We start from the raw sequence: 20,080 nt of genomic DNA on the forward strand, positions 1-20,080 counted from the left end.
TCACGCACCCCGCTCGGCCGCGACTCTTCACGCACCCCGCTCGGCTGCGAGTCTTCACGCACTGATTTGGAAAGAATCAAGATGTTACAGAGAAAAACAAGCTCTGGCCTCTCAGAGAAGATTAACAAGTGTAATGCTGCACAGATGTAGGCTCGGTACAACTCCCACTCTCCGCTCTGCTGAGGAAGCTGCTCGGCAAATGTAGCAGCATGTACGTAACATACATACAAACACCGACCTGCGAACCCATTTGCACAACCAGCACGCTGCAGCACCGCACATTAGCACATGTCACCAAATCTGCTCGCCTCCACTTCTGCTACTGATTTACTACATTTCCCAGAAACCTTTCATCAAACACAGAGATGACGTGCATGAACTCCAGCTGAGGGTACAATATAATCTCACGCTGAAGCCTGGAGTACCCGGCATCATTCAAACATTCAAGACTTCAAATGGGTACTACAACACCCATGAACCTCAGCGACCACTGAAATAGTCAAAATCATATAAGATCAGTTCCTGTGGTCAAAAATTCAAACAGATATCCTTGACTTCAGCCAACCAACTCTTCAAATCTCAAACTACAGCATGACGACGATCTGCACGTCAGCTCATGAATAACTCCCACAGAGAAGTGGCTTCATCACAACCTCATCATTCAAATAAGGTCAGAAATTAGTCTGAAAAAGTTTTTGCATGTTAAATGTAATATTTATGCAAAGCACATAAGCTAGCACAATATTGTTTTTGCATATGAAACCGGAGGAGTTATTTACATAACACGCACTGAGCTCGGCCCGGGTCGTGGTTTGCTTCCACAAATAGCTTTTTGCAAAAATCGCGTACTGTGCACAATAATATTTATTTTAGTTTTCCTGCAGTTTATAGAAATGAGTGCATCTCAAAAATGAAACTATGGAGACACTCCAAATAAATTTGCTGTGGTTGGAAACTGTTGTGTGCAACTTTTTTGCATTTACAGTTTTGAGGGATAAACCTCTGAAATTTCTGTAACTAGAAAACAAATTTTCAATTTTTTTGAAGTTTATTGTCCTTTTTGCCATTTATGTAGTTACTATGGACTTAATGCATACATATTAACAAAATTTGGGACATAACGGTTGTATTGATGTATAGAAATTTGACATGCTCCCAAAACAACGGCATGTAAAAAATATAAAGCCAAGCTCTGGTGGACTTGGTTCTATGGTGGACTTTAGAGGAGAGGGGACACTGCTGTTTCCTGATGGCTAGCTTGATTAGAAAGTTGCATCCATAAAATATATGAAAGCGTCACACAGACAAAAACACTTGAATTTACCGAATTTAATTGACCTAAACCTGTTACACCAACTAACGGTGTGATGTGACGGGTCGGCGTGCAGAATAAGCAGCGATAAGAAGACACCGTAATGATGTAAGTTAAATCTAGCACTGGTATTCTGCAGTGGACGGGAAGCCTCATTCAGCTGTGAGACATAAAAATGTACCCAACATAACAACTCGCGCTGCAGCGGGCTGTAAACACGTGGACGTTTAACACAGGAGTCTATGGGGACCGACTCACTTCGATAGACTGCCTCGAGTGGACGCGAGAGGAACTGCAGTTTTATATATTCTGCATGTTTTCCACAGCAGAGACTCAGCATGTGCAGATCAGTGGAAAAAAAGGGTTGTGCAACAGCGTTCAGGAAAACAAACAGTGGGTCCACGGCCTTCTGTTTCTGCTGTTTTGACCCTCGAGGAGGATTTTTGTGGAAAATTTATGCAGCACTAATACAAAAGAGACTCTCAGAAATCAAGCTCACAAAGGGGGGAATGAACGAGGGTAATACTGTACAGATGGAGCCACGGTCCAAGTCCCACTTCTCCGAGCTCTCTACGCTGATATTGTTTCATGCTCCGGCAGAAAAACCGAGCGATCAGAGGGGAGTCGAATTCGGTGTCAACACAAACAAGCTCCAATCTTCACATGATTACACGAAAGAAAAAACTGCAGTGCAAAGCGCGCTGAAGTGGCGTCGAGAACACACCACACTCATCAGCAGCAGCAGGCAAAAATAGTTTGAGGAGAACTCCACGAGCGCCGAGCCGCTCTGACACGAGACGCATTTCGCTTTCTGTCTCTTTCCTCTCCGTTACACCGCCTCCGTCATCGGGGAATTGTTTGGAGAAATCCTGCACTACAAATGAATTGTTGATATTTTTTATTTGTTAAATCAGAGCATCTCTCCATCCATCACCAACCTCTCTTTGCCCTTATCCCCCGCCCCGTCTCCAGTCCCGCAGCGGGACCCCTCCGCGTTCAAAAAGCCCAATTTAAACGTTTTAAAAAGAGCGTTTTTTAAACACTACTCGAGCGAAAACACAAAAGCACAAAAGCACAAACGTGGTGTCAACAGATGACAGGGTGAGCTGTGCGGGAGTGGTCTGACTTCCCACGTTTGTCTTGTATCACGACTCACAAACAGGAGGAAGCACATTTCACACAGAAGCTCATTTGGAGCCGAATCTTCATCGTTTCTGATCAGCAGGCCAACTGGACACGACCGGGCTGGTCCCCGTAACTAACAGTGGCCCAAACCGGCCAATTACAGCGTAAGGCATGAGCAGGACGAGGCAGTCGGGTTTGTGAAGCTTCAAACTGGCAACACACTCGCTTCCTCGCGGCGTGTTGATGTGAATATTTTCCTTTTTTTGTTCTTTTGGTAACAAACTTTCTCTCTTTGTTTTTATTTAATTTAATCGTTAATTATTATTTATCTCGGCTCTCTTCTTCCTGTCTCGGTGGCCCCGCCCCTCCCTGAGCCTGGTTCTGCCGGAGGTTTCTTCCTGTTGAAAGGGAGTTTTTCCTTCCCACTGTCGCCAAAGTGCTGCTCATAGGGAGTCGTCTTATTGCTGGGTTTCTTTGTATCATTGTGGAGTCTTTACCTTACAATATAAAGCTCCTTCAGGGAACTGTTGGTATGAGATGTTATCTACACAGAGAAACCTCTTTAAGTAACCAGGGCAGTCGCCCCCTGCTGGTCATCAGAAAGGACGCAGCTTCACTTTCCTCAGTTTTCACAACTTTAACATCTATAACAGCACGAGCGTTTTTATTCCTGGAAATGAGGGTTAACAAAGTTTGAGTCCTCTTATGTTTGAGGAGCACACAGTTTCTTATCTTTACATCATCATATATGTTTTTTTTAAAAAAGGAGAGGAGGACGAGGCGACCGTCTTACAGTCGGGTTTGTGAAGCTTCAAACTGGCAACACTCTCGCTTCATCGCAGCGTGTTGATGTGAATATTTTCCTTTTTTTTTCTTTTGGTAACAAACTTTCTCTCTTTGTTTTTATTTAATTTAATCGTTAATTATTATTTATCTCGGCTCTCTTCTTCCTGTCTCGGTGGCCCCGCCCCTCCCTGAGCCTGGTTCTGCCGGAGGTTTCTTCCTGTTAAAAGGGAGTTTTTCCTTCCCACTGTCGCCAAAGTGCTGCTCATAGGGAGTCGTCTTATTGTTGGGTTTCTTTGTATCATTGTGGAGTCTTTACCTTACAATATAAAGCTCCTTCAGGAAACTGTTGCTATGAGATGTTATCTACACAGAGAAACCTCTTTAAGTAACCAGGGCAGTCGCCCCCTGCTGGTCATCAGAAAGGACGCAGCTTCACTTTCCTCAGTTTTCACAACTTTAACATCTTTCTAACTTCTTTCTTGTCTTTACATCATCATATATGTTTTTTCTTAAAAAGGAGAAAGTGCTCGTGCCTCAGAGTTTATAGAGACGTTCAGTCCTGACAGTGTTTGTTTAACCTGCAGGCGATCCTTTCAAGGCTCGTGTAACGCATTCGCTTTCCACAAAAGAAGAAATTCCTGAAGTTTGTAAATTCACCCGTAAAGCTGTGAGAAAATCTACCAAACAGACATGAATTATTCAGCGATGAGAGTGTGCTTCCTCTTTAAATGTGTTCTCACACACACAGAAAGCATCAGTGCTTCTTCTTCCCTTTATGGCTCACTCGTGGCCCTGGTGACGAAGGCAGAGGGTTAACACTCGGGCCCAAAACGTCACATACATCCTCGGTTAGTTTGTCACCCACCATCTATTCTAAAGATATCTCTCCTGCAGTTGTTATGAAAATTGTGAAACCATAAATGGACAGAGTCAGAAGGAACGCACACCAGGAAATTAAATATTTGGGAACAAAAAGCCATCTGTGTTCACCAAAGCAGGCAGTAAGCAGATTGTGCTTCTGGATTAATCAGAGTGGACATAAAGAGAGGAGCAGCGTGCAGCTACACGGTGAAAATCAGACGCCGAGAATATGTTCGAGTGCGTTAATCTTAAACCCGTAAACCCGGACGTCGGGGATGTATTAGAAGCAGCTGTAGGTGTGAAAGCTGCCGCGCCGCCTCGGCCTGAAAGAGCAGGAGCGCTCGGCTCGGCGTGCAGGTTGGGGAATCCTCCATAATGTTTACCGAGTTTACCGACTTGGCTGACGGCTGTGTTTTCTTATCCTCTAACAGAGAGGGTGATTTGACTGATGCTCGTAACAGATTGCATCACAGCAGGAGACGAACTAAAACGGTTTACGCACCGCAGCTCTCCCTAAACTGTCTAACAGTGGCAGCGCTCCACCTTGTAAATTTGGAATAGCAATTTTAGAAATTTCCCAGCAGTCTATCTCCAATTGGCCTTCACTGGGAGTGCTGTTTGATATCAGTGAAGTATCGCAGCTTTGACTGAGGACCACCTCTGAGGAGCAGAAATGTGATCTCAGCTTTGTGAAACCAAACACTCGCTGCCGTTTTCAAGAAAACACCTGAGCGCATTAAAAGCTTTCAATCATCACCTGCTCGGTGAGCCGAGTTTCCCTCCCCTCGCTCAGACGTGGCTGCTGCAGCCGCTAACACCCTTCACGCACGTCACAAACGTGAATGCAGACACGTGACCCGCCGAGGCGTTCCTGCAAACTCAAATTAACACGCGCCGCAAAAAATATGCTGATGTCTCGCCAAAAGAGGCAAGAGCCAAGCTCGAGCTCGCACCTTCTCGTGTGATAACAACAGTACATCACTGCTGGTAAGCTAACAACCTGCTGATCACAACTTCCGATGGTGTCACTGGAGCGAGGGGGGGTGAAACTTTTACAGGGCTTTCACACTCGAGCTTCTCCTGTCAGCAGCCACGAGGAGCTAACGAAGGAGCTCGCTCATCGGGGCGTACGCCACTTTGTACGATTCTGTCATGGCGGTCAGCATTCAGGCGCCTTTCAGCTCACAGAGGCGGAGCCTTTATATAAGCCTGCGGCACGAGTCTGAAGCAACAAGGAGCCATCAACCCGTTTCACGGTGATTGGCAACAGTTTCATTTGCTAAAGGGGGTCTTTGACAAATCAGCACAAAGGATGGAGAAAGTGCCAATTATCCCAAAACTGTTACCAATGAGTGACATCACGGCCAGTCCCACTCACTCCATCACGGACACTACAAAGGGCGGAGACGCTTCCAGCTCTGAAAAGCAAAGCCGCCATACCTTAAATCAGCCAGCAGGGGGCGACTGTTCAGGAACGTCATTCTGTAAATCTTTATTATTTTAAGAACTTCCCAAAAGTCAGACGCCCTCCATGCTCTCACCTGGAGGCTCCTCCTCTGCCCCTTTTTACTAGGGGTGGGGGAAAAATGGATACTGTGTAGCATGGTGATATTTTGTTTGCTAATAATGTATGGATACAGGGACAGCAGAAATCGATATTTTGTTACAAAAAGGTTTTTGTGCTCTGACTTCAGAGCATGTTGATCCTTTTTCTGAGCAAGAATCCTGACATTCCTTCACTGTCCAAATGTGTTTAACTTGTTTTTGGCAGCAATAAACATGACAGTTTACTTATTTTAATTTAAGACATGTTTTATTTTAATTAAGTTTAAAACTTTTTTATTTAATGTAAAATTATATTTTGTTTTAATTTACTTTCAAATTCTTCAGTTGCTGAAGGGGCTGCATAGTTTTCATAAACTGCATAGTTCAGAATAGCTATAATTGTACCAGATGGTTGATTCAGTTAAGTTTCTACCATAGCAGGTGCAGAAATGACAAAATAAATGTCGCGCTTGACTCAACAGAGCAGTGATGACTGACATCACAGATCCAGGGAGTGATGGGCAGCTTTGAGACCAGGCTGATCACCCCCTGCTGGCCGTTACAGTGCAGCATCTGCGGGCCGTGCGAGTTTGCGTGGAGAACTCACAGTTTAACTTGCATCCTGTTGTTTCACTGGGCACGTACGGCGAGGGGGAGGTGACGAGTGGACACGGGCGGCTCATCCAACCACAGGACATTTCCTCTTGTTAAACCAATTCTGCATTTCTTCTTCCACTTCCAAAATTCACTATCCAAATTTTCAGAAACGATGTCCCAGTTTCTACCAGAATTTCTCGTGAACTCTGACAGACGCATTTAAAAATGGAGTGCTTTGTTGATCGTTAGCGGGATGGCTAAACGCGGGTCGCTCGGGTGCTTCCTTCTCCTGCAATTAGCTTGTTTCCCATCTTCATTTTGAACACAGTGAGCACATTTTCTTCATGCGTAATTGGATTAGTTACCTTTAAAATCTCCATTTCTACTGTCACTTGAGCTTTTAAAAATGTGTAAAATGTGCACCTTCCTGACACCTCCCATGAAAATAAATGAATAAAAAAAAAATGAAAAAGAAAATCAATTTTGAGATTTTTTGTTGTTTTCGAGGAATACCTCTTGAGTGGCACTTAACTAAATTGAACAAATGTGTTGCGGATGGATGGATGGATGGGTGGGGGTGTGATTCGGGGGAAGCTGTGAGGCAGATCTACCTTCCAGACTAAAACAGTCTAACACTCATTACTCTGAAAAACACTTGACTTCATCATGGCCTCAATTATGTGCTGCTGGATAAACTCCAACGTTACTGAGCTGCTGCGTCCGATGGGGGTGTGGGTGTGTTCAAAAATAATACAAAAAGCATCCAAGAACTGTGGCAGGAAGGAGAGCGGGAGTGTCTGTGGATGAAACCGTGGCTCTTTGCGTTCCCAGGACGATCGATGCGTCAGTGACAAAGCGCTCGGCGTCGGCCCGTGTGTTCGACTTCACCGACGCCCGATCGCCCGGGGCTGGTGACAAAAAGCAAAGTTGCTGTTAGCGTTTCCATCTACCTGTGAAGCATGCTGGGAGAAATTAAGCCTCGCTGACCGTTTTTTCCTACAATCGCTGTTTTCACATTAAAACAAAATCACATCGGACAGATGGAGACGCTGGAGCAGCTGGTGAAAGACGAGATGTTCCCAGGAAAAACTCCCAGCAGAAGCCTTCATGATTGCTTTGCTTCCCGTTTTGACTTCCAGCGGCTCCCCCCACCCCCAACATCAACACCAACACCTGTCGAGGAACAGACTGCAGCGATCGACTCGGGTTTACCCTCCAGGAACTGCAGCCCCCCTCTGTAGAAGCGGCTCCAGAGCTTTCCGAAGGTCTTCCAAAGCTGTTCTTTGGACATTGGCTGCTTTTTTCCACACTGTCCAGTCCTTGTACTTCAGTGCAAGCATTGCAAGCATTAAACAGCACATGCAAGTTTGCACAGTTCTTATTTTCTTGCTTCAGCTGAGCCTCAGGAGGTCATCTACCAACTGGAAGGTCGTCTACCAACCGGAAGGTCGTCTACCAACCGGAAGGTCGTCTACCAACCGGAAGGTCGGTGGTTCAACCTCCGAAGTGTCAAAGACTCGTTGGGCAAAATGCTAAACAAGTTTCCCCCGATGCATCCATCAGTGTGTGTTTGCTGAGGTATATAAAAAAAGCATGTGTGTGAATGAGGCAGTGCTGTACCTGTAAGTAATGAACACCTGTGTGAGGTGAGGCTGCTGGACAGGTAAAAGTCACAATCGTTCATATTTGTAACCACAGTTATTTAAAGCGTAACCTAAAAACCAACAACAGTGAGGTCAACAGTGAATTCAAATGAAACTCACATGAAAGGAGGAGGTGGGTGTGTGAGGGGGCGTGCAATGACCACGGCGTCAGCGATAACCGCAGCGTATGTTCTCTTATCACAGCAGGTCAGCTGCTCGCTGCGCTCTTACTCTCCTTGTAGCGGCAGCGCGGTGGCATCAGTGCCTCCGCCACACAGCTGGATTTGTTTAATATTCATATCACTGCATTAAGAATATTTACTCGCAGCTCTAGAGATACGACTAAAAACATTTTAATAACTCCCCAAACTGAACCTCAGGACGTCTGAAGTCCTGAAGAGACCCGGGGCAGGACGACCGCGTCTGTCCGTGTTTGTGGTTAATGATGAGGTGGCGGTCTCCGCACAGGAGGGAGACTCAGCGTCTGTACGGTTAACCAGTGACAGGCGAGCGCGTCCTGCCAACGGTAAACTTGGAACTAAACAAGTTAATGTGTTTCTGCGTTAACGAGCCTGGTTTCCAACCCGCCTCTGGCTGGTTAAAGTTTATGAAATGATACATTAAAGACACAAAACTACAATAAATACACAATAAAACCAAAGTTTAAGTTTAGTTTAGGATCAAAGGTGCTGTTTGTGAACAGCGATGGGATGTTTCACAGCTGCAGGATGGATCTGAGACGCCCCAGGCCGGGCATTTATACTGCCACTTTATTAGGTACACCTGTTCAACCGCTCATTACCACAAATATCTAATTGTCCAATCACATGGCAGCAACCTGGAGCTGCTGAAGCTCATGAAAATGATCTAATCCAGCGGTCTCCAACCTTTTTTGCGCCACGGACCGGTTTATGCCCGACAATATTTTCACGGACCGGCCTTTAAGGTGTCGTGGATAAATACAACAAAATAAAACTAGTACCGGTACCGAAAAAAAGAAGATTTATTCATAACACACGTGAAAAGACCCAGGAAAACAGAGTAAACGATAAAAACGATAACAAAATAACGCTGAAAACCGATAAAAACCCTGAAAACTATACATTTCACACCTGAGCCTCAACTCTCATGGCCCGGTACCGGTCCGAGGGCCGGGGGTTGGGGACCGCTGATCTAAACCTTTAATAATTTTAGAATATCTGTCACCAATAAAGGAACGAGTGTGTGTAGGTGTGACAAGCACGAACAACTCGATGTGTTCGGTCGTTAAAAACCTTCAGTTGAACTTTTCCTTCATGCACACTTGCAGAAATCCAGGATGCACAAAACAATCTGCAGAAGAAGAACAGAGGAGGGGGGAGGGGTTGGATGTGATTTCAGATGACACATTTCTCAACTCTGAACACCCACAACCACAAAACATTTCACAGCAGAGGGAGGGAGACGAGCGAGAGAGGAAAAGCAACCTAAAAGTTCCCAACGTAACACCGAGACCTCGGAGGAAGCGCAGAAATCGCACGAGCGCCGAGCTAAACAAGTGAATCACCGGCGAGCGAAACGTCTCTGATACGAGCCGCTCGGCGCAGGTGTGTTGGTGGAGAAACGCACAAAAACAAACATATAGGAGGGAGAATAAACGGAGCGTTTTGGCGATGGCGGCGGCTCGGTGAGAGAGGCGAGCAGCGATCTGCCCGGCCACACTGGCTGCCCACACACACCTCCTCCACAGGTGTGTGTGGACTTTTTAGGGTGAGTCACTCTCTCCCACGTAGTCGATACCTCCAGCAGCGGTTGTGGAGATCCCATCAGCCCGCGCTCTACCTGCACCGCTCCTCGCGCTCCCCCCCCTCTGCAGCAAACGCCGCCGCCACCGTGCAGCATTTGGAGGTAACAGATGGCGATTTTATGAACAACAGTATGATCAGAGAGTGACACAACATTAGGGCATCGCATTAATCATGCAGCCTTTGTTTTCCACAATTAATAAACAGACATACCAGGAACGTTCAAACATTTAGACGCCGCTGAACTGATGATGTGATGTGCTGTTAAATATTTTGATCCTTCGCATAATTACGACTAATGATCTCGCCGACGATCGGCATCAGAACGGCGCCGAGCAATAACCGCGCAGCCATACGTACGTCTCAGCGGCGATAAAGGCCCTTCATTATGAAATTATACAGTGGCTTTTTTAATGAGGTTTCAGCGCCGGAGGGTCACGAAAACAAGCGAGCAAAGTCTCGGCGCCAGTAAGACGAGGAGGAGAAGCCCCCGCCGGATTATCAGGTGCAGAGCCGCCTCTGCAACCCCAGCGCCGTGCCGTTTGCTGGATGCTTTCATTCGAGCTGCTTCACGCCACCTTGGATGCAAATATTTTTAGCCGGGATGACCCGTGCGCAAACTGCACCCGTCACCCTGCCAGTGTTAGCACGGCGCTCCACCCCCCGAGCTTCACACAGCCCATTCAACAAAGCAGAAGGGGCCGTGAAAACAAACCTTCCCGAGCACCCGGTGGGGCTGGCAGCGGCCCGCGGGCTGGCTGCGGCCCAGCAAAGCGCTGAAAAAAGCCTGACTGGACAGCAGCCAAGCGCTGGTGAGATTCTGGCTTCAGTTGGTCAGGTTTTCTGCACTAGCAGCTTCTCAGACTGGTGACTGTGATTTGGTGCTGGAGCAGAAATATCTTATGCATATGGAAATGTGCAAGTTGCTGAGGGCTTCAGAGATGCATATGTTGGAAAAGTCGGAATATTTTAAACGGCGCTGCTGCTGCAGAGAGTGCTGCAGGTTTCATGCGATACGCCAGCCTCTGGAACTGCTGCGACGGTGCTGCTTTGTGCACACCGGTGACGTTCAGGCACCACCAGGTGAGCCTAAACGAAGCCGAGGCAGACGTACCAAACCACGCAGTTCCCCTCTGACCCCTGGAGGCTCCGGCAGCGAGTCGGTGCCCACAGTAAGCTGCTGAGGTCGCTGTGATCGACAGCTGACCCCGAGCTGCAACGGGCCTGTGGGCCTCTGGTTTGAGTGCACTAGCTCGCTTCCTCCTTACAGCATCAAGCGATGTGTGATGTCACCACAGAGCGAATCACCTCGCACGGTTCTGTGCGGGGTCAGTGTTCGGGTTTGGTCCAAGCCATATTTGAGGAACCCGGCGGTGCTGATGCGACCACGCCAAAAAACAGCTTCAAGGTTCTCAGGTGACGGCGGATGGATTTGTGCACCAGCTCGTGATTGGTCAGAAGAGCTCGGGCTGCAGATGCACATGTGGCCTCCTGCAGAACTTTCAGATCCGTCGTCTCGAGGCAGAGAAGGAATCCACTCGGACTACAGAGCGCTCGATTCCCGCCGCACGTGCGCGTTTCAGAGTGACTGCATCACAGCTGCGTGCGGCCGGGCTCGCGGGGATGCTTTGACTTTAAGCAGCTCCGATTTTTAGGTTAGAAAAACATAACCCTACATGCGCTGTAACTCAAAGCTGTGTGCCGTTCCCACTGAAAGCGCTCCTTTTATGTCTTTATTTAAATATTTGTTGTCCCTCCTGACAGCCTTTTCTGCACTTCGTCACAGTTCATGACGCCGGCGACTTCGGTCCTTTCAGAAACGAGCAGGAGGCGAGCGAGGCGCGTGGTTTTAATTCTGCTCGGGGACACAAAACTGTTTCCACTGTTTAACCTTTTTCATGTGAGAATTAAAAAAAGGAGATTTCTGGGAAATTGGAAAGTTGCTGCAGTGCATGCTGGGAGGTGTATATAAATAATACAACAGTGTGTCTAAATAACTTAGCGTGACGAGTCCACTGGACGTTCAGTTGGCAGATCTGATGATTTTCATCAGCGATCGTTTAAACCGAGCTGAAACAAAAACATGTAAGGACGAAGGACGGACGTGTAATCAGCCACAGACGAGTTTTTACCCCAGTGTGAGGACGACAGTCTGTAAAAGTTTAAATAGATCACTGATCGCAGGGATTATGACTCAGGTGCTGGGACCTCACAGCGGATTTACTGGCTCATCTGCATTTTTTAAATCGTTTTGAGCTTGTTGATCATGTGACACGAATACCGAGCCACCGGCAGCATCTGCAGGTTCGACCGGTCGTCACAGAGCGACGTCACTGAACTGAAAACGTGTCCTGGTGACGCTAACGAAGCCGGTTACCCGCTTGAAGGTTTATCGATCGACCAGTAAGTAATGGGAGCACGTCCGCGGCAGCGTTTCTGTGTGAAGACAGCTGGATCGTTAGGACGGCACAGACGCCGTTCCTCCATTAAAGAACATTTACATGTGCAGACGATGGTTTCATCCTGTCGTCGCGTTAACGGGCTGACGGCGAAGATTAATTATCAACACGGAAATCAAACGGGGTCATCGTCATCGTTTGCATAAGAAGACAAACGAGTTACTGATGCTCATCAGACCCTGCTGACGTGCTCAGAGGTGCTGGGGTCGGCGCCTTCAGACAGCTGATCTCAGGTTAGGTCTGCAGCACGAGTTGCCACGGCGATGCAGCCGGCCGGACGTGGCCGAACGGTGGTTTGTCGTGCAGAGCTGCTCTTCAATTTCAGGTGCTGTCGGGATTGTCGTAGATATCTGGTTTGTGTGGAAACTGGAATTTCCCATCATCCTACTCGCTGAGCCTGACTCAGATTTGGACGCAGGCTTCCACAGCCACGCCCCTCGCACACATCACGACTTATCCTGTACCCCGGCGACACCTCTGAGAACCGCCCCGTAGACCCCGGCGGTCCTCCATGACGGCTCCAGATGCGCCCTGAACTCTACGCAGAGCCTTGAGCTTTGTTGAAAACGTGCCGGCCCAAATTACACGACCATGTGACGCAGCGGCGGGTCCCTGCAGCAGCTCGGACTACAAAGAAGGTTAAAATGAGAGCGGCGAGGGCACCGGAGGCAGCGGACGCCGCCATGTTTAAACTGTTACAGCATGAACCTGCTGAACCGAGAGAACAGGTTCCAGCTGAGGAACCACTGCAGCGCGCACACACACACACACACACACACACACAGCTGATTGAACAACCAGCCCGTCGTTCGCCCATCCCGACTGTATTTACGGCGTCTCCTCGCTCATCTCGCCGTCCCGCTGCTCTTTTCTCTCGTCCGCAGGTATCAAACCTCCTCTGCTCTCAAACATCATCTCTCCCCCTCAAACCTTCTCCTCCTCACTTTCAGACTGCGGAGAGGCGATCCTGCAGAAAACAGGACCTCTGTTTTGAATTTGGGAAATTAAATGTCACATCTTTTCAAAGTGCCCCTCTGACTTTTTCTCTGTCAGTACAAAAAGGTGTCTCGGCCTTCTCATCCAAAAACACGTCGGCGCTCTCCAGGAGGCGCTCTCCGGTCCTCGTCCATTACTCGCCCCCTCCATCTCCTCTCTTCACCTCTTCCTTTTACACACTCGGCATTATCGGCTGCCGTTACACAGTGATTTCCACACGCTGCTTTTAAATCAACACAGCAAATTAAAGCCTGTAAATTATACATGAGCAGAATAAGAAAGCGGGGAATTGATTAGTAAGTGATGCAGGAGAAGAAGAATAAACACGTTTTACAGTGAAATCTCCCGGCACGCAGTCAGACCTGCACAGGCTGCAGCGAGGACGAGTAAATGCCTCTCGAGGCCTTGAATTCAGCCAAAATGTGTTTATCGCCCTCCTCTTTCACTTTCTGAAGGACTGAAGGACACCGGAGGGACAATCAGAGCCCAGCGATGGGTTTGATTTCTCTTCCCGATGAGCGAGAGGTGACACCAGGAGACGGTTTCTGTAAAGAAGCTTTAAAACGGGGCGAATGCCGAGGACGACGAGCTGTTTCTCACACAGAGGTTGTTTTTTTTTCCCCAGTAAAGCAAACTCGACTTTCACCTTTTCGCCACAAATGAAATGTAAAAAATACAAAATAAGAAAAGAGAGAAATGCAGAAACATCCGTGTAATTAAATCTAACAGGGACAGAGCACATTAACCCTTTAAAGCCAACCAAGTCTGCCAGAGCGTATCTTTGTATTTTCACCTGCTGTGGTGACATTTATGGGAGCATTTCACGTTTCTATACATCCATACAACCGTTATATCACAAACTTTAATGACATGTATGCATTACGTCCATAGTAACTACATAAATAGCAAAAAGTTCAACAAACTACAAAAAAATTGAAAATCAGTTTTTGGTTTTTTACCCATATTTCTAGTTGCAGAGATTTCAGAGGTTTACCCTGAAATTGTAAATGCAAAAAAGCTGCACACAACAGTTTCCACCCACAGCAAACTTATCTGTGTCTTCATAGTTTCATTTTTCAGATGCACTCATTTCTGTAAACTGCAGGAAAACTGAAATATTATTTTGCACAGTTTCCAAAAAACAGCATTAAAATAAAATATTTCCAACAGTTCAGTTTGAGTTCAAAGCCTCTCAGAAACTGTACAGAAAGACATAAAGTCAAACATGTCAAAAGTAAACCTTTGAAAGACCCTGTAGTGCAGCGGCCTCCAACCTTTTTTGCACCAAGGACCGGTTTATGCCCAACAATATTTTCATGGACCGGCCTTTAAGGTGTCGCAGATAAATACAACAAAATAAAACTAGTAACAGTACCGAAAAAAAGAAGATTTATTCATAACACACGTGAAAAGACCCAGGAAAACTGAGTAAACGATAAAACGATAACAAAATAACGCTGAAAACTGATAAAAACCCTGAAAACTATACATTTCACACCTGAGCCTCAACTCTCGCGGCCCGGTACCAAACGACTCACGGACCGGTACCGGTCCGAGGCCCGGGGGTTGGGGACCACTGATTAAGAGGACCCGAGGGAAGCTCGGAAAGCTCAGCAGAAGTTATTTGGAGAGGAGAGTGACTGCTGTTGGTTGAAAAGAGGTGCTGTAGGGGACAAAACTACATTTCCCATGAAAAGTGATGTCACTTCTGGTTTTCCCTGGTAATGGCGGACATGCAACACACGCTGACGTTTATTATTATTAATGAACAGCTGATCGGATCGATAAAGTGCGTTTCTGGATTATAATGTTTTTGATGTTGCGATCACTTGTGCTAAAAGCAGTTTGTGGAAGGAAACGGCGACCTGAGCTGAATGCGTGTTATCCAAGCACAACTCCATCCATCCATCTTCATCCGCTTTATCCGAGGCCGGGTCGCGGGGGCAGCAGCCTAAGCAAAGAGGCCCAGACCTCCCTCTCCCCAGCCACCTCCTCCAGCATATCCGGGGGAACGCCAAGGCGCTCCCAGGCCAGCCGAGAGATATAATCTCTCCAGCGTGTCCTGGGTCTGCCCCGGGGCCTCCTCCCGGTGGGACATGCCCGGAACACCTCACCCAGGAGGCGCCCAGGAGGCATCCTTGTCAGATGCCCGAACCACCTCAGCTGCCTCCTTTCGATGTGGAGCAGCAGCGGCTCTACTCTGAGCCCCTCCCAGATGGCCGAACTTCTCACCCTATCTCTAAGGGAGAGGCCAGCCACCCTTCGGAGGAAGCTCATTTCTGCCGCTTGTATCCGCGATCTCGTTCTTTCGGTCACTACCCACAGCTCGTGGCCATAGGTGAGGGTAGGGACGTAGATCGACCGGTAAATTGAGAGCTTCGCACAACTCTTCCAGTTTAAGTTTTTACGAAACAAAAACCCTATTGCACTGGTTTATGTGGTTGCATTTCTACCGGGCTTTAAAAATAGTTACGTAAATCTTTTAAGATGGACTTAAAACTTTAACCTCAGAGTTCGCCGTTGTCCCCGGTAACATCAAAACAAATGCAGAGCGCTCAGTGAATTAACGCGACCGCAGGATTGGTGATTCATTTGTGATGTTTCAGGCTGCGACACACTAAAGGTCAACAGTTTCCCCACAGAGAGCCGAGCAGCACGTCCTGACAGTAAATGATCCACACGTTTGTCCATCCAGTGACAGAAAGATGACTTTACACTTTATACATTAACTTTTTATAGGTGACGGTTTAGTTCGAGACCTAAAAGATGTTCAACTTACTGTTAATAGAAAACAGAGAACATCGGTGAACAGTTACGTTTGAAAAGCTGGAATTAATCTGAGCTGTTCACAAAGAAGCAGCTGCTTATGCAACTTCACGTCTCCCAGGAAGCTCAAAGGGCCTGAAGGTAACTCCCGCAAACATGTGCACGTTTAACCAAACCTAGAGGATGAGCATGGAAACCAACAGGCAGCGTGCTGGGGTCGACCGAGTCGAACGAAAGTGAGAAATGATCGACGACTTATTTCTGTTAAAAGGACCAAAACGATTTTCCACAGGAGAAAAAAAACACGAGCTTCATCTGTGGGTCAAACTTTACCCCGAACCTCTGCACATCCTCGACACAGGAAACAACTACTACACATACTGTGTGTGATTCACTGATATATTTATTCTCTTATATTCTGTATCGTGTCATTTACTGCTCGCACGGTCCGGGAGGAACAGTGACAACATAATCTCCTCTGGGATCAACAAAATATTCTGATTGGTTGGTTGATAGCTCACTGATGTTTCTGCCTCTGTGAGGATCTCAAAAACAAAGACCATCGTTCTGCACTGGGTCCAAAAAGCTTCTGATTTCTAACATTAAGTTTAATTTATTGCTTTTATACAGAGTTGGTGACAGCAGTGGTCAGCTGCTTTAGATGAAACCTGAGCTTCTTCTGGATGCAGAACGCGCTTTGAAATGATACGACCATACGATCGCATCCCTGGAGACCGCCGTCAAAAGATGCCGTTAAATTTAATGCTGTTGTTAAACTTCAGATTAAAATCAAACTTGACAGAAACTGGCAAAAAGAAAGAAAAGAAACACGAGATTTCAACACTTCACACAGCTCGGCACCACAGCCCCACAACATTTGGCTAACCTCACTCAGAAAAGGAAAACTCTCTCACACACACTCACACACACTGTGTCTTAATATCTTTGTGGGGACATCTAAAATTGAAATAATGCTTTCCCTAAACCTAACCATGAAACTAAAACCACATTTTGGGTCTGAAAAATCAAACTTATGGGGAAAAACTCCTCGTCCCCATAAGGACTGTTGGTCCCCATAAGGACTGTTGGTCCCCACAAAGATATGTAAACACACACACACAGACACACACACACACACACTCTCTCTGTGTCTTAATATCTTTGTGGGGACATCTAAAATTGAAATAATGCCTCCCTAAACCTAACCATGAAACTAAAACCACATTTTGGGTCTGAAAAATCAAACTTATGGGGAAAAACTCCTCGTCCCCATAAGGACTGTTGGTCCCCATAAGGACTGTTGGTCCCCACAAAGATATGTAAACACACACACACAGACACACACACACACACACTCTCTCTGTGTCTTAATATCTTTGTGGGGACATCTAAAATTGAAATAATGCCTCCCTAAACCTAACCATGAAACTAAAACCACATTTTGGGTCTGAAAAATCAAACTTGTGGGGAAAAACTCCTCGTCCCCATAAGGACTGTTGGTCCCCATAAGGACTGTTGGTCCCCACAAAGATATGTAAACACACACACACGTTATAAACTAACCAATGAAATTTATATTTCAGGCCGTCCTGTTTAATTAACAAACGTATGCAGTGATCCACAACCGGCTTTGAATCACACCACGAATCAGTGTGAATAATTACAACCGTGCGAGTGTGGAGAGCTGCACGATGACTAAAGTGCAACCAAACGAAAGAGCAGACACACCTTCACCAGGTGCACACACACGTGAATTTCACACCAACTGTGTCGGAGCCCAATTTACTTTTAAATGAAAGAAAATATACAAAGTGTCCGAAACGTCAACCGAACTGGAAACAAGTCCGCGCTGTACTCTCATGCAATGCCAATCTGAACCACAAGGTGGAGCTCACGCTACTATCATCACTGTCACTTCTGTTGGTAGCTATGAGCACAGAGACGCTAACATCAGATGCTTTATGGTAAACGCTGCGACGCATCTTCAAAACTAACCTCACAAAAACTGGAGAGCGACTTCTTTCGGTCAGATCAGTGCGCTCCTCAGGAACGCTACGTCTGCTCTAATTACAGCAGAATTAACAGGCGGGTATGAGCGTCCAGCAGGGCAACATGTACACGCGACAGACAGCACATTTACCATCAGAGAAAGAGAAAGCAGCAACAAATGTGTCCACAAGATCTGTGCAAGAAACAGAGGAAGGAAAGATGATGACCGACCGATATGAGAAAATGGGCAGCAGGCAGTGGTAAGGGTACAGTGTGGTCTATGAAATGCATTCTGGGATATGACCTCTGGTAGTGAGCAGTAGTGGGATGGTGACATAAAAAGCTGGTACTCACTGCACTTCCTCTAAAGGGAGGGGCTTCACTGGAGGGGGAGGGGCTCTTCCTGAGGCTCCACCTCCTCCTCCGAACTCTGTCCGTTCTCCTCTCTCTCCTCTTCCTCTTAATCTTCTGGAAGCTCAGGCCAGCAGCACTCTGGGTAATCTCCCGCGGGGTCTGAAAGAGGAGAGAGACGTCAGCCAAGTGTGAGAGAAAACTAAAGATGGATCACATCGAGAGTGTGTGTGTGTGTGTGTGTGTGTGTGTGTGTGTGTGTGTGTGTGTGTGTGTGTGTGTGTGTGTGTGTGGCAGATGCAAACAGATCATGTTGAGGTGTTGATGATTGTGAGTGTGATAGCAGGTGTTCCTGAGTGTTGTGCGACTGTGTTTGTGTGGTCTGAACCCAGCACGGGCCTTAAAAACTGCACCACAACTTGGCCCAATAAAGGAGGCAGTGGGTTACCGTGGTAACATGCCAAAATCGAGAAGGGAGGAAGCAACGGAGTGAGAGCGAGACGGAGAGAGAGGAGCACAGAAAAAATAAATCAAAAAATAAGAATCAGAGGAGAGACCGAGCGGCAACCTGAGCACGGAGAGATGAAGCCAACACAAAGCTGCAGTTCCTCTAACGGCCACCGGAGGCTCCACCAGTCAGTCATGTTGGAACGTGTTTACAGCCTGGTATGAAAAACTGTTTGAGCCCTAAAGCCAGTTCCCCCTCTGGCACATCAGTTGAAGTAATGCAAAACTCTGAGTTTCAGGCTGTCCGGGTGCAGGGGGCGGGGCCTTATTTTATTATTTTTTACAGTATTTCCGAACCCTCATTACTTAATAAGTGCAGGACATTTCCATGTGAAGTTTTCTGGGCTGCAAAACACATTTAATGCATCAAGTCGCTCAATTCAAAGATAAAATCTGGTTTTTGTTCAGCTGGATTTGTTCCAGATTCAGTCCAATCAGAGTGAATATGGGGCGGAGCTACTTTGTTTCTCTTTATGTTCAGTTTTAAAACATCCAGATGGCGACGGTTCAAATGATCAAACAGGATATCTGTGTTTGCCACTAGGGGGCGTCTCTCCCTCCATTAAACATTCAAATATATAGAAGCAGCAGTGACTGAGGCCACAGGTGATCTACCTTTGCCACACGCTGTCGCAGCAGTGCTGCGCTCTGCAGACGCTCGGCAGTTAAACTCGCAGCTCGTTTAATTTAACGAGGCCGCAGCGTCGCCGCGGCGGGGAGGTGGCAGAAACAGTTAACCCCGGCTCAGCTTTACGGCAGCGCTCAATCAAACGAGATCAAATGAGACGCCCGGCAGTGCAACAAGGAAGCGGCGCCAGACTTCCTGTCCGGTAGAGGTTCTCCTGAGCTTAATGCAACACAAACGACGGCGTGACTTGGACCGTAGAGCCAATCAGCTGTGCCAGGCTGTGCGTGACTACTGAACCCCACAGTTAAGGCCGTTAGCATCCACGCACGAGCACGGCGCCAATGACAAGGAAGAGGAAGAGGAGACATGAAGGAGGCAATCATCGATCTCTGAAGCCCGCCTGCACACGGCCACGTAAACGTGTGTGTCTGTGTGTGTGTTTGCATTATTGTAGTGCTGTGCTCAGGTTTGCATTAACCACACTGAATCCTCGTCTTCAGCCTGAAGGCAAAGTCTGAGTTTAGAGGACGCGCAGCAGAGCAGCAGCCTCACTACAGGCTGCACTCAGCAGTTTTCTGCCGCGTGGATCGATGCACTAAAAAAAGCCTCACTCGTATAGAAACCAAGTTTGTTCTGCAGGGTTCACGGTGTGAACGAGCTGCTGTAAAGAAGCAGCCGCAGCGATGGCGCCCGCAGGTTTGGGAAGCTTTTCTTTTAGCATTTTATCCGCT

General features: G+C 47.2%; 1 protein-coding gene across 6 annotated transcripts in view; it reads right to left on the reverse strand.

The window, feature by feature from the left end:
• The window catches only part of LOC146492542 (zinc fingers and homeoboxes protein 2-like), a 144,432-nt gene that overhangs the window by 84,350 nt on the left and 40,002 nt on the right, over nucleotides 1-20,080 (reverse strand). For 5 of the 6 annotated variants that reach the window (XM_085149190.1, XM_085149188.1, XM_085149192.1 and 2 more), the window contains one exon: nucleotides 18,218-18,376. The gene's annotated coding sequence lies outside the window, so the exon portion shown is untranslated. Of the gene's footprint in view, nucleotides 1-58; nucleotides 18,377-20,080 lie in introns of all 6 variants that reach the window. The other variant, XR_014872036.1, reaches the window with a different exon arrangement.

The sequence above is a fragment of the Neolamprologus multifasciatus genome, chromosome 22 (genome assembly GCF_963576455.1).
Source record: "Neolamprologus multifasciatus chromosome 22, fNeoMul1.2, whole genome shotgun sequence".
NCBI lineage: Eukaryota > Metazoa > Chordata > Actinopteri > Cichliformes > Cichlidae > Neolamprologus > Neolamprologus multifasciatus.